Source organism: Rhinichthys klamathensis, unplaced genomic scaffold (genome assembly GCF_029890125.1).
Source record: "Rhinichthys klamathensis goyatoka isolate OS25496 unplaced genomic scaffold, OSU_Roscu_1.1 h1tg000405l_1, whole genome shotgun sequence".
Lineage (NCBI taxonomy): Eukaryota > Metazoa > Chordata > Actinopteri > Cypriniformes > Leuciscidae > Rhinichthys > Rhinichthys klamathensis.
Window position 1 is genome coordinate 430859 of NW_026606906.1, and position 14142 is coordinate 445000.

The following is a 14142-nucleotide window of genomic DNA, read 5'->3' on the forward strand; positions in this document are numbered from 1 at the left end:
AAAACTAGGAATATAAGAAGAAACACAAAAGTTGACGTACGTGTAAAAATGCACTCGAGAGGTCCAATTAAAATGGAATTAATCATACATTTTTGGCACATCATCCATATAATATTTAGCCTGGAAAATATCTCTCTCAGTTATTAGTGTCTTGAACCTTTCATATCTCTTATGCTGCACTTTCTATAAGCCTATTCTGTTTCTCCCATTTAGTCCACAATACGGCAATAATTCTTTAATTTTTCGTATAAAAAAGCTCTAGCATGGCTTTCTGCAAATGTTAACAAAAATGTGATGAATAAAACATTGATTGTCACTTTTTCTTTGAGAGCAAGTCAATTCCTCACCTAAATCCATCCATTTTTATGACCCAATGACCCCAATTTTCACTTGTAGTCGTACTATAAAAGCCAAGGACGCTTTTTCTCCGTCTGTGCGATCAAGACTCCTCCACAGAGACCATGAATTTGCTTTGTGTCCTCTAACATTTGTTCAAAATCAATTAAATCATGCATCCTTGTATTCTTTCAGCTTCTTTTGCACAGTGCAGTGTCACGCACCACTGAACCGGTTTCCCCTTACACAACATTACTTCAAAAGCTTTTTTACCTGCCTGGGCTGTGATTTCACACTGCCATCTTGGCATTACCATTACTCTACTAACTCTGCATTTCAACAGTTCATTGTGATCAGTGGTACTATGAACTAATCACTAACGGATCAGAGTTTTCTGTTAGTTAACTACAGAAAGAACGCATTCAAGTCTATCTGACACTCGTCAATTTTTCTTTCTAACATCCATTTAAGTTAAACTTTCTAGCATGCTTGCACGAAAGTTCATGTTTGATCATGCACTTGGTTTCCTAAACTTAATCTGGTGCAACATGGTTGCGTTCAGAACTGAGTTGAGAATGCCTTTAATTGGCTGTTCTTGAATTTACATTGAGGTAAGCAAACATGATTCAGAATTGAAATTCAAATTTGAACGCAAGGAAATAGAGTTAAAATAAGAAAGAATAAGACCAATTTTAAATGTTGGTTTGATAACTCGATAGAGCAATAAAATAACAAACAGACAGACAGACAGACAGACAGACAGACAGACAGACAGACAGACAGACAGACAGACAGACAGACAGACAGACAGACAGACAGACAGACAGACAGACAGACAGACAGACAGACAGACAGACAGACAGACAGACAGACAGACAGACAGACAGACAGACAGACAGACAGACAGACAGACAGACAGACAGACAGACAGACAGACAGACAGACAGACAGACAGACAGACAGACAGACAGACAGACAGACAGACAGACAGACAGACAGACAGACAGACAGACAGACAGACAGACAGACAGACAGACAGACAGACAGACAGACAGACAGACAGACAGACAGACAGACAGACAGACAGACAGACAGACAGACAGACAGACAGACAGACAGACAGACAGACAGACAGACAGACAGACAGACAGACAGACAGACAGACAGACAGACAGACAGACAGACAGACAGACAGACAGACAGACAGACAGACAGACAGACAGACAGACAGACAGACAGACAGACAGACAGACAGACAGACAGACAGACAGACAGACAGACAGACAGACAGACAGACAGACAGATAGATAGATAGATAGATAGATAGATAGATAGATAGATAGATAGATAGATAGATAGACAGACAGACAGACAGACAGACAGACAGACAGACAGACAGACAGACAGACAGACAGACAGACAGACAGACAGACAGACAGACAGACAGACAGACAGACAGATAGATAAATAGAAAAACAGACAGATAGATAGATAGATAGATAGATAGATAGATAGATAGATAGATAGATGAACGATAGATGAACGATAGATGAACGATAGATGAACGATAGATGAACGATAGATGAACGATAGAACTGGAGCTATAGAACAGACACAGTTGCTGCCGATTTGTTGGCTGCACATTCATGATGTGAATCTCCCGTTCCAGTACATCCTATAAGAGCTCTATTGGACTGCGATCTGGTGATTGGAGGCCATTTGAGTTTAGTGAACTCATTGACATAGACAAGAAACCAGTTTGAGATGATTTGAGCTTGGTGACGCGCATTATCCTGCTGGAAGTAGCGATCGGATGATGGGTTCACTGTGGTCATAAAGGGATGGACATGGTCAGCAACAATACTCAGGTAGACTGTGGTGTTTAAATGATGATCAACTGGTACTAAGAGGCTCAAAGTGTGTCAAGAAAATCTCCTCCACACCATTACAGCACCGGCAGCCTGAACTGATGATACAAGACAGGATGGATCCATGATTTCATGTGGTTTTCGCCAAATTCTGACCCGACCATCTGAATGTCAGCAGAAATCGAGACTCATTAGACCAGGCAACGTTTTTACAATCTTCTGTTGTCCAGTTTTGGTGATCCCGAGTGAATTGTATCCTCAGTTTCTGTTGTTATCTGACAGGAGTGCCACCGGTGTGTGTTCTGCTGCCGTAGCTCTTCTGCTTCAAGTGTTGTGTGTTCAGAGATGCTCTTCTGCAGACCGAGTGCTTATTTGAGATACTGTTGCCTTTCCATCAGATCAAACCAGTCTGGCCGTTCACCTCTGACATCAACAAGGCATTTTTACCAGCAGAACTGCTGCTCACTGGATTTTTGCTCTTTTTCCCCTCACACCTTCTACAAGCCATCTCTCCCACACTTCTACCAGCTCTCACACACATTATCAACTCATCCCTCCACACTGGCATTTTCCCTACAGCATTTAAGCAGGCTCGGGTAACTCCTCTGCTTAAAAAATCAACATTAAACACAGCACTTCTAGAGAACTACAGACCTGTCTCTCTCCTACCATTCATTGCGAAAACACTTGAACGAGTTGCTTTTAACCAAGTATCATCCTTCCTGTCTCTGAACAACCAGCTGGATGTCAACCAATCTGGCTTCAAGAAAGGACATTCAACTGAGACTGCATTGCTGTCAGTCACGGAAGCCCTGCGGATCGCAAAAGCTGCTTCCAAATCATCAGTTCTCATTCTACTGGACCTGTCTGCTGCCTTCGACACTGTGAATCATCAGATCCTCTTGTCCGCCCTCTCATCACTGGGCATCACTGGAACCTCCCTCAACTGGTTTGAGTCCTATCTCACAGGTAGGTCCTTCAAGGTCACATGGAGAGGTGAGGTGTCCAAAGCACATCAACTGACCACAGGCGTTCCTCAGGGTTCAGTTCTCGGACCGCTCCTCTTCTCCATTTACACCACATCACTGGGACCTATCATACAGGCACATGGTTTCTCTTACCATTGCTATGCTGATGACACCCAGCTCTACCTCTCATTTCAACCAGATGATCCCACAGTAGCTGTACGGATCTCAAGCTGTCTGGCGGACATCTCGGCATGGATGAAGGAACATCACCTGCAGCTCAACCTGGCAAAGACTGAGCTTCTCATCCTCCCTGCCAATCCGTCTCTACAGCACGACCTCACTATCCAGCTAGATTCATCCTCAATCACCCCATCAAGGTCGGTCAGAAATCTTGGAGTAATCTTTGATGATCAGCTGACCTTCACAGACCACATTACAAAGACAGCTCGATCATGCAGGTTTGCAATGCACAACATCAGGAAGATCAGGCCTTTCCTAACTGAGCATGCAACACAACTTCTCGTCCAGGCCCTGGTCATTTCTAGGCTTGATTACTGCAATGCTCTTCTGGCTGGACTTCCATCATGTGCAACTAAACCTCTACAAATGATCCAGAATGCTGCAGCTCGTCTGGTCTTCAACGAGCCCAAAAGGGCCAACGTCACTCCTCTGTTCATCTCTCTGCACTGGCTACCACTCGCTGCTCGCATCAAGTTCAAGGCTTTGACGCTTGCTTACAGATTGACCACAGGTTCAGCTCCCTCCTACGATCGGTCAATGAGCGACGGCTCGTGGTACCATCACAGCGGGGCACAAAATCACTCTCCAGAACATTCTCATTCACGGTTCCATGCTGGTGGAATGATCTCCCCACCCCAATCCGGAATGCAGAATCCCTGACAACATTCAAAAGACAACTGAAAACTCATCTCTTCCGGGAGCACTTAACATAAAAAAAAAAAAAAAAAAATCCTTTCCTTTAAATCCTCGCTTGCCTGGCTTATGCTACTCCGAGCTATGTCTGAACTTTGTATTTTGAGCACTTCTTGCGTTGCTTTTGCCTCTTCACGATGACTCGCTTGGTTTAGTCCTCAGTTGTAAGTCGCTTTGGATAAAAGCGTCTGCTAAATGACTAAATGTAAATGTAAATGTTTTCTGACCATTCTCTGTAAACCCGAGAGATGGTTGTGCGTGTTTTGTTACGACACAGATGAACGGAACGATAGAACAACAGAGATAGAGAGACAGACACACACACAGACAGAATGACATATAGAACGACAGAATGACAGAGAACGATAGATAGATATATAGATAGACAGAGAGACAGAACGACAGACAAATGGAATGAACGACAGAACATATTTTAATGAATAGTTCATGACGACAGCTCGATGCGTCTGCGTTCAGAGAAACACCTCGTATCTTCTCTCTACCTGACCATTGACCCGCAGCTCATTCCCTGTGGCCTCATTAATAGAGAGAGGTCAAGCAGTTGCCCTGAAAAATGTTCAGGTCATGGCCACCCATCCACACACACACACACACACACAGCGATGCACAGACACGCCACCACTAAACCAGCTACAGAACGAGAGAAACAGAATACACTGTATATGTGTGTAAGTGAGAGAGAGAGAGAGAGAGAGAGAGAGTGAGAGAGAGAGACAGGCATCAAGGCAAACGGCAGAAGGAGGGGGAGGCCGAGAGAAGCGCTTCTTTTGAACAAACGTGTGAACAAAAGCCTGCTCAAACTGTCGGGCCAGAGGCCTGGGGTGTTTACGGCTTCTGTATCTATAACCAACAAATCAAGGCTTCCCCCTCTCCGCCGCCCCCTCAGCCGCCTCTCTTTATTGGGAACGACAAATTAGAGCCCCGTCCATCTGGGTGTTAGCACCAATTACGAGAGGAAGCTGTCAGGCCAGATTAGACCCTGTAGAGAAGGCGGGCATATGAGCGGAGGGAAAAAAGAAGGACAAGTAGAGAAAAGTGTTGTGCAAATTTCAATTATTTCGTCTTAGAATGGCTAAAACCAAAGCGAGTGTTTGATTTGGCTTGCCTGACATTAATTCTACATCTTGTTTTAGACATGATTCTGCATAAATTAATACCAGATCGCAATGCATGAAAAGAAAGTCAAACTAAGTAAATAGTACATTCAAAGAGACTCTCCTTTTTATGCCATGTTGTTCCTTTTGCTAGCAATTTTCTGTTCCACAAACCTTTTTTTTTTTTTTTTTTTTTGCTGTCAACTGCACCGAAGCGCCCGTCATTAACTTTTTGCTCCGTCGGAATGCTTAAAGACCCGATGTAGCCCCCTCTCGCTCGCACTAATTTGCCAGGACCAGGTGTGCAGAGGCCGGGCGGAGGGGCGTGCAGTGAACTAGAGGAAAGATTGCCAGAGTTTTGGGCTCGAGGGAGGGAGGACAATGAAAGCCACACAATGGAGTCCGAAAATCATGCCAGAGAGCAGTGATGCGCATCCTTAGGCGGAGTTTGGGGAATGCTGTGCACCCCCCACCCCCCACAATGGGCCAGAGCCAAAATTGTTTCATCATGTGAATAAAACAAATAAAATTTACTTCGGTGCATTACTTGCCTGACATAATTCGTGCAAAGTACTTATAACCTGTGTTGTAACTCTAAAAAAGTTAATAATTACATCTTCAACAGTGCAATTAGATTACTATATAGATTACTATATTTTATTTGCTGCATTATAGTTAACTAAATCTAACACCACAAAACATTACTTGTAATAAAAAAAAATATTAAAAAAATATTTCGGCTAATTTTCGAAGCAACATTTCTCATTTTTATTTAGTTTAACTAGATGTACTGAAAAATACAGAAAATACTAAAGTGACTTTTGCAAAAATAAAAATATACAGACTTATATATACGAGAGCACGTGAAAGTCTGTTTTTTTTTTTTTTTTTTCAAAGGTCCCTTTAGGGGCTCTGTAGTAATAACTCAAACTAAAATAAAAAAATTTTTATAAAAAATATATAGACTTGTTTCAAGAAATGACAAAAACACACAATTGAATAAATACTAAAACTTTAAGTAAAATTAAAATAAAGACAAAAATATAAGAATAAAAACTAACTTCAAATATTAATAAAAACTATTATTAATAATTAAAAATACTAATAAAAACAGCAATAAATAACATATCTTTATTTTATTTTTAAAATGCATTATGACTAATAAAAGCTCACATTTCATATATATATATATATATATATATATATAAATAATGATTTTTATTTCTGCAATTTGACTAATAACATATCACAGTTTCAAGTAAATAAATAAATATAAAATTGAAGTACTTTAGTCAGAGGAAAAAAGAAGGGAAACTAGGAAAAAGTGTGAAAATTTCACTGATACTAAAATAACATGCACACACAAGAATCAACAACCAATTTCTGAACATATGATAACTATACATCAATATCTGAACATAATGACATGCTGTTTCACAATTCAGTGAAATACATTCTTATTTAGGAAACACAGTTGTTCTCTCTGATGTCAAGTCTGTTCAAAAAGGGCAGAAACATTGTATTACTTCATAAGATCATTTTCTTATTGGCCAAATTCTAAGGCAACATCACATCCTTTGTGGAAATAATGCAGTGCTAAAACCTAATATTATTATGGAAGTATGTACATGCACTTAAAAACTTTAAATCCCGAAAACAAGCATTGATAAAATAGTTACTCAATATCTGAGTCTGAGTGTTATTTGCATGCATATTAGAGTAACGCATTTTTATCTTCAGATGTGGCGTATGAACGGACGCAGCGAGGGGGGGCTGAACGGTGAGGCGGGGGAAGGTCTAATAGGCCCTAATTGAATTGGATGTGCAGCGCAGACAGAGACTGTGGAAGTAATCTGTAGTGCCACAGCAAATAAAGCGCGGCAGGACCAGAGTGTCCGCCTCATGTGAGAGACTGTAACGTAGCCTGCGAGAGGGCAGCGGCCCCCTTTGTGCAAACCACAAAAAGAGGCAAGAAAGCCTGGCAGGCACTAACAGTTGAGAGCCGCCGCCCGGCCGCAGGGGGAAGGTGGGCTTTAGCACCGCAGAAGCAGCATGAGAAGAGAAGAGGACATTTAGTTATGGTGTGTGCTATTAGAAATATACTAAGCAAAAAACAACAAAAAGTCTTTCCACTTTCCACTAAATATTAGGGGTGTCACAATATATCGCAATACAAAACTGCAACAACTTGTATCGTGGACGGTGGTCATATGTATTTTTTATAGTTCACCCCAAAAAAATATATATATATCTAGTTTACAGAGATTTAGTGTCAGTAATACATTAAACTACTATATTTAATTTTGAATATAATGTATAATAATGCAATGGGGGAATATTTGTGGGTCCTGATAATGTTACCAATAAAAATGGCCTACATTATTTTAAATACATCTAGTCAGCAAGCATATTTGTCTAAAATAATTCTGTATTTTCAGCTTCAGAATCATGAATATTTTTACTCTGCTGTCACTATTGTCCTGTGCATTGGGTTTCCAGCATCAAGTCCAAGCCTGTTCATTTCCACCCCAATGCAATACCAAATTTATCATTTTAATCAACAGTAAAAAAAATGTTGTCAACCTTTTACCATATGTCTTGGAGTATCGCAATAATATCGTATTATGAGTTCAGTATCGTGATATGTATTGAATCGTGACACGAGAGTATCGTTACACCCCTAGTAAATATTTGTATGAATGAACATAAAAAGATTTAACAACTGAGATATAAAAGGTTATGGACATATGGTTACACCCAGTTTGCCACTGCAAGGACGAGCAGCTGTCCTTCCTGTTGCACTGGCTATCGCGTCTTACGTTACAGACATTGCAGTTTATTGCTCTGTTCTCATCTGCAGTCTTCAGGACTATTCCTCGTTCACACGGGTGATCAGGGACCCAGAGCGTGTCAGGATTATGGTCAGTTAGTTTCACTTTCATGGGCTTTTAGTTCGTTCATCATGCGTTTCCTGTTTCCTTTGTTCTAGTTTTCCTGTCTGTTAACTGTTAACATGGATATTCATTTAATTATCACAGCTGATCATTGCGGAGTTCGTTATAATTAGCCGTGTTTCCACCGCAGGAATTTTCCCCAAGAACTAGGGACCAGAGTCTAAATGAAGCTCCGGGTAAACATTTCCCCCTTCAGAAAGTCCCTGCTTGCGAGGTAGTACTTTTTCAAAGTTCAGGAACTTTTGGGGGCGGGACTTAAGCGCTGAACATGCTGATTGGTTGAGTTCATACTGCATTTTGATTGGTTGACTCCATGCAGCATTTCATTTCAACCACCATTTTAAAAAATCCGTTGCAGTGCGTGCCGTGCAGTCCTACGTCAGAGGACTAATTTGCCTAATCTTCACGGTACTTTAAACCACGGTGAAAATGCAGAAAGCAACAGGTCTGTGGGGAAAAAAAGTTCCTGGGACAAATTGTTCTGGGTAATTTCGGTGGAAACGCGGCTAAGTTCCTCATTTTCGTTCTGTCTTGGTCCGGTATTGTTGGTGTTTGCTATGCACTCTGTCTCGAGTTATTCGCTTTTGTTAATAAACCTTGTTACTATTTTGAAACTCTTAACCTGCCCATCATCATCATCATCATCTTTGGACTTTAAACGTGACAGAATACCGGCGTAATACGACTCAAGCCGAACAGTTTGTTGCCCTCGCCCGTGCTGAGTTTCCATTGTTTGAATATTCACTTCGCTTTTGCCAGATTGCCTACGAACTTTGGTGATGACATGTTGAAATCCATGTACTGGACTGGGGCAAATTTTCACTACCCTTGTGACTTATATGATATGAAGGAGGGAACATGGAGGGAAGCAGTTGTCTGGTGTCTGCAGTGTGCCTACCCTGAACTGATAAAATCTGGTACATCCACTGCAGACCCAAAGCCCAAGCCCAGAGACCATCAGCCAACCACCCCCACTCCACTCATGGATTACAAGCCAGAGCCCACCGCAGAAACCGTGAGCTTATGCCCGTCACTGACCCTGAGCCAGTGCCAAAGCCCGCTAAGGGGCCTGAGCATGCAGCCACGTCCCCACCGGTGTCCCAAAGTAAGTCTGACCAGGTGTGTGAGCCTAGAACACCTGTGACAGAGAGGACATTGGTGGAGCTGGACACTGTCGAGTGCTTGACAGACTGAGAAATGGCGATAATGCTTCCCACCCTGCCCTTCCCTGTACCTTCATCATCATCTCTGGTCCTGTCCAGCATAATGCCTGTTTTATCGTCTTGTATTGAGGTAAAGTAATCATCACTGATCCCGCCCAGGGTTTCTCTCCCACCTCCAAAGCATTATTCAGCAAGTCCGTCAGCCCCGTCTCCGCTGGTTCCCTTTCAGCCAAGCGACTTCTCCCCTAACACCATGCCGTTGTGTGGTTAAGCCTCAGGTCTTCTGGTCACCAGCTTCGTCCAAGCAAGTGGATCCCCGGCTCCGCCTCCAGCCGCTGATCTTGTCCGCTGCGTTTCGTCTCTTCACTCCTTTGGCTCCCCCTTCCTTCCGGCTACGCCTTGGTCCTCAGTTGCACCGGCTCCGCCTCAGGCACTCTGGCTCCACCTTGGACGCTCGTCGCTGCGCCTCTACCTCGGCCTCCAGTACCATCGGTGTCGGCCGTCCCCATCTGCACCCTGGTCTCCAATTCCTCCTGCTTCATCTCCATTAGTCGCCCCCCCCTGGGTGTCGTCAGCCAAAGCTCCACCATGGATGCTTCTCAATTCTTATTTGTGCATCCTCGTTTCCTTTCCTCGCGTCTCAGCTCCTCCCCCTGTAGGTTGCGAGGGAAGGCTGCAAGGAAAGAAAATGAGGACGGAGGAATCGAATGAAAGTTTTTTTTATACATTGGAATACTTGATCACTCGCGCATCACTTCACAGCGTCATCATCAGCAGCGCTCAAAGGATCTGCCCTTATGTTGTTGAAGTTTAGTTATTTAAGAAAGTCATAATAAATAATAATAAAGCAAGATAGCCTGTTGAAATATGTGCGATGTGTGGTTTATAGAAACTGCAAAAGTAAAGTATAAATTAAAATTATTGTGACCGATGTGAAGGGAGAGGAGAATTTATACATGCGTCACATTTAGTCGATAAAACACTTCCGCATAGGATACCCCGTGCATCCTCCTCGCTCATAGCTCCTCCTCCTCGATCCTCGCGGTGCAATTAGAGAATTGAGAAGTCTTCCAAGATGGCTGAGCTCGATCGGTTTCCGGATCCTAGGATGGAGGACAGAGGAGCGAGGAGACGAGGAGGGATATTGAGAAGCACCCCATGACTCCCCCTCTGTCGAGTCCACCGTGGGCTATCGTCCCGGATGTGCTCTGGTCCACCACCTGGCCACTCCTCCCATCCTCACCTCCCTGGTTCCTTCCACCGGGGCTTCCCCCTCCACCAGTCCCTCGTCCACCTCCAGAACCACCTCTTCAGCCATTTCATAGAGCGAGGCCACGCCTTCCCGGAGGGAGCCGATCTGTCACGATTATGTTCAGTTAGTTTCACTTTCATGGACTTTTAGTTTATTTATCGCCAGTTTCCTGTTCCCTTTGTTCTAGTTTTCCCGCCCGTCATCTTTTACCATTGATTTTCATTTTATTATCACAACTGATCATTATTGAGTTTGTTATCATCGAGTATTTAAGTTCCTCATATCCTTTCTGTCTTGGTCAGGTATTGTTGGTGTTTGCTATGCAATCTGCCTCGAGTTGTTTGCTTTTGTTAATAAACCTTGTTACTATTTTGAAACTCTTAACCTGCCTTCATCAACATCATCTTTGGAGTTTTTATGCATCAGCATGAACTTTGAAAAACAAACAAACTGCTTTAAGAGGGGGAAAAGAATGACGAGTAGGGAAAAGTGTCATGTGAATTTTAATTATTAATGTTAAAATTACAACAAAGAATGGCTGAACCAAACAAGTGTTTAATTCAGTTATAAAAATAAAAAATATATTTTTATGTATTTTTGAAATGCATTGTGACTAATAAAAGCTCACTTTCATATAAATACATAAATGTTTTTTTTTTACTGCAATATGACAGTTTCAAATAAATGTATTAATAATAAAAATTAAAATCTGCTTTAAAAAAGAAGGAAAGGCAGGAGAACGTGTTATACAAATTTCTATTTTTTGGTCTTTAAATATATAAATAAATGTTGTATTATTTTTGACTGCACTGTGACTAAAACAATCTCACTGTTTTAACACAAATTAATAAGCAGATTTTTTTATTTGACAAATAAAATCTGAGCTTTCATAATGTCTGTAAATAGTACAAAAAAATAGGAGTTAAGTGGTGAAGTTTGAAAATCTGGTTTGTGTATTTGGTTATTTTTCTCTTGCATATATACGGGTCCTTCTCAAAAAATTAGCATATTGTGAAAAAGTTCATTATTTTCCATAATGTAATGATAAAAATTAAACTTTCATATATTTTAGATTCATTGCACACCAACTGAAATATTGCAGGTCTTTTATTGTTTTAATACTGATGATTTTGGCATACAGCTCATGAAAACCCAAAATTCCTGTCTCAAAAAATTAGCTTATCATGAAAAGGGTCACTAAACAAGCTATTAACCTAATCATCTGAATCAACTTATTAACTCTAAACACCTGCAAAAGATTCCTGAGGCTTTTAAAAACTACCAGCCTGTTTCATTACTCAAAACCGCAATCATGGGTAAGACTGCAGACCTGACTGCTGTCCAGAAGGCCATCATTGACACCCTCAAGCAAGAGGGTAAGACAGAAAGAAATTTCTGAACAAATAGGCTGTTCCCAGAGTGCTGTATCAAGGCACCTCAGTGGGAAGTCTGTGGGAAGGAAAAAGTGTGGCAAAAAACGCTGCACAACGAGAAGAGGTGACCGGACCCTGAGGAAGAGTGTGGAGAAGGACCGATTCCAGAGCTTGGGGGACCTGCGGAAGCAGTGGACTGAGTCTGGAGTAGAAACATCCAGAGCCACCGTGCACAGGCGTGTGCAGGAAATGGGCTACAGGTGCCGCATTCCCCAGGTCAAGCCACTTTTGAACCAGAAACAGCGGCAGAAGCGCCTGACCTGGACTACAGAGAAGCAGCACTGGACTGTTGCTCAGTTTTGCATGTCATTCGGAAATCAAGGTGCCAGAGTCTGGAGGAAGACTGGGGAGAAGGAAATGCCAAAATGCCTGAAGTCCAGTGTCAAGTACCCACAGTCAGTGATGGTCTGGGGTGCCATGTCAGCTGCTGGTGTTGGTGCACTGTGTTTTATCAAGGGCAGGGTCAATGCAGCTAGCTATCAGGAGATTTTGGAGCACTTCATGCTTCCATCTGCTGAAAAGCTTTATGGAGATGAAGATTTCATTTTTCAGCACGACCTGGCACCTGCTCACAGTGCCAAAACCACTGGTAAATGGTTTACTGACCATGGTATTACTGTGCTCAATTGGCCTGCCAACTCTCCTGACCTGAACCCCATAGAGAATCTGTGGGATATTGTGAAGAGAAAGTTGAGAGACACAAGACCCAACACTCTGGATGAGCTTAAGGCCACTATCGAAGCATCCTGGGCCTCCATAACACCTCAGCAGTGCCACAGGCTGATTGCCTCTATGCCACGCCGCATTGAAGCAGTCATTTCTGCAAAAGGATTCCCGACCATGTATTGACTATTGAGTGCATAACTGAACATAATTATTTGAAGGTTGACTTTTTTTTTTGTATTAAAAACACTTATTTTATTGGTCGGATGAAATATGCTAATTTTTTGAGACAGGAATTTTGGGTTTTCATAAGCTGTATGCCAAAATCATCAGTATTAAAACAATAAAAGACCTGAAATATTTCAGTTGGTGTGCAATGAATCTAAAATATATGAAAGTTTAATTTTTAGCATTACATTATGGAAAATAATGAACTTTATCACAATATGCTAATTTTTTTAGAAGGACCTGTATACACTGTAGAAGGAGAACTTGTTGAAATGCAGAAAAATGCACTGCCACTCACTTGCTCAATGATAATGTTGTTTGCTTGACTGCGCCAGTCTTTTAAATGAGTGGAAACAGCTTTGTAAAACGAGAGACAAGAAACATGTTGTCTTGCTGAACAAGTTATTTTGTGAATTTGGAGAGGATATGGAAACACGACGCGCACACACACACACACTTTCCACTAGAGCCACCTGCAATTTTGGTACAAATGCCAAATTCGGATCATGTGACTATAGTGTATCCCACCAATCAGAGCTCATTGAGGAGGAGGACGTCTTTGACTGTTTAAACATACTACTGATATTCTGATATTCGTTATTGATTTAAAAATATGTGCTTTCGTGGGTTGTTGAGGAGAGTGAACATCTAGAAACCACCCAGAAGACCCTAGCAACCACCTAGTACACCAGCAACCACTAGAGCACCATAGCAACAGTCTGGCAACTAAACCTCGGCATTCTGGCAATGAGTTTTACATGGGAAAACACCACTAACACTGAAAAAAAATTGGTGTAGAAAAATTATTCACTCAATAAATGGCAAGAAGTAATGTTACGAACAGAACGTCGGAAACAGTAGGCTATTTTCTAAATGCACTACAATATTTGTTACCATGTTAGCAATGCTCTAGCAACCACCAAGAACACCATAGCAACAGCCTGAGAGTTTTGCATGCTCGTGCATAACTTGCAGGCTGTTGCTATGTGGTTCTTGGTGGTTGCTCGAGTGTTGCTAAGGGGTTCTGGGTGGTTGCTAGAGCGTTGCTTATGGTAACAAAGACTATTGGATTACGTTTAACAAGAAAATGCTTAAACATTTCATGTTAAATTTTAATTTCAGATGGCATAATTTAGAGTAATTTAGAGAAAAAAAATATTTTTGTAGAGTGAATATTTTTGTTTTTACACCAAATGTTTTTCAGTGTTAGTGGTGTTTTCCCATGTAAA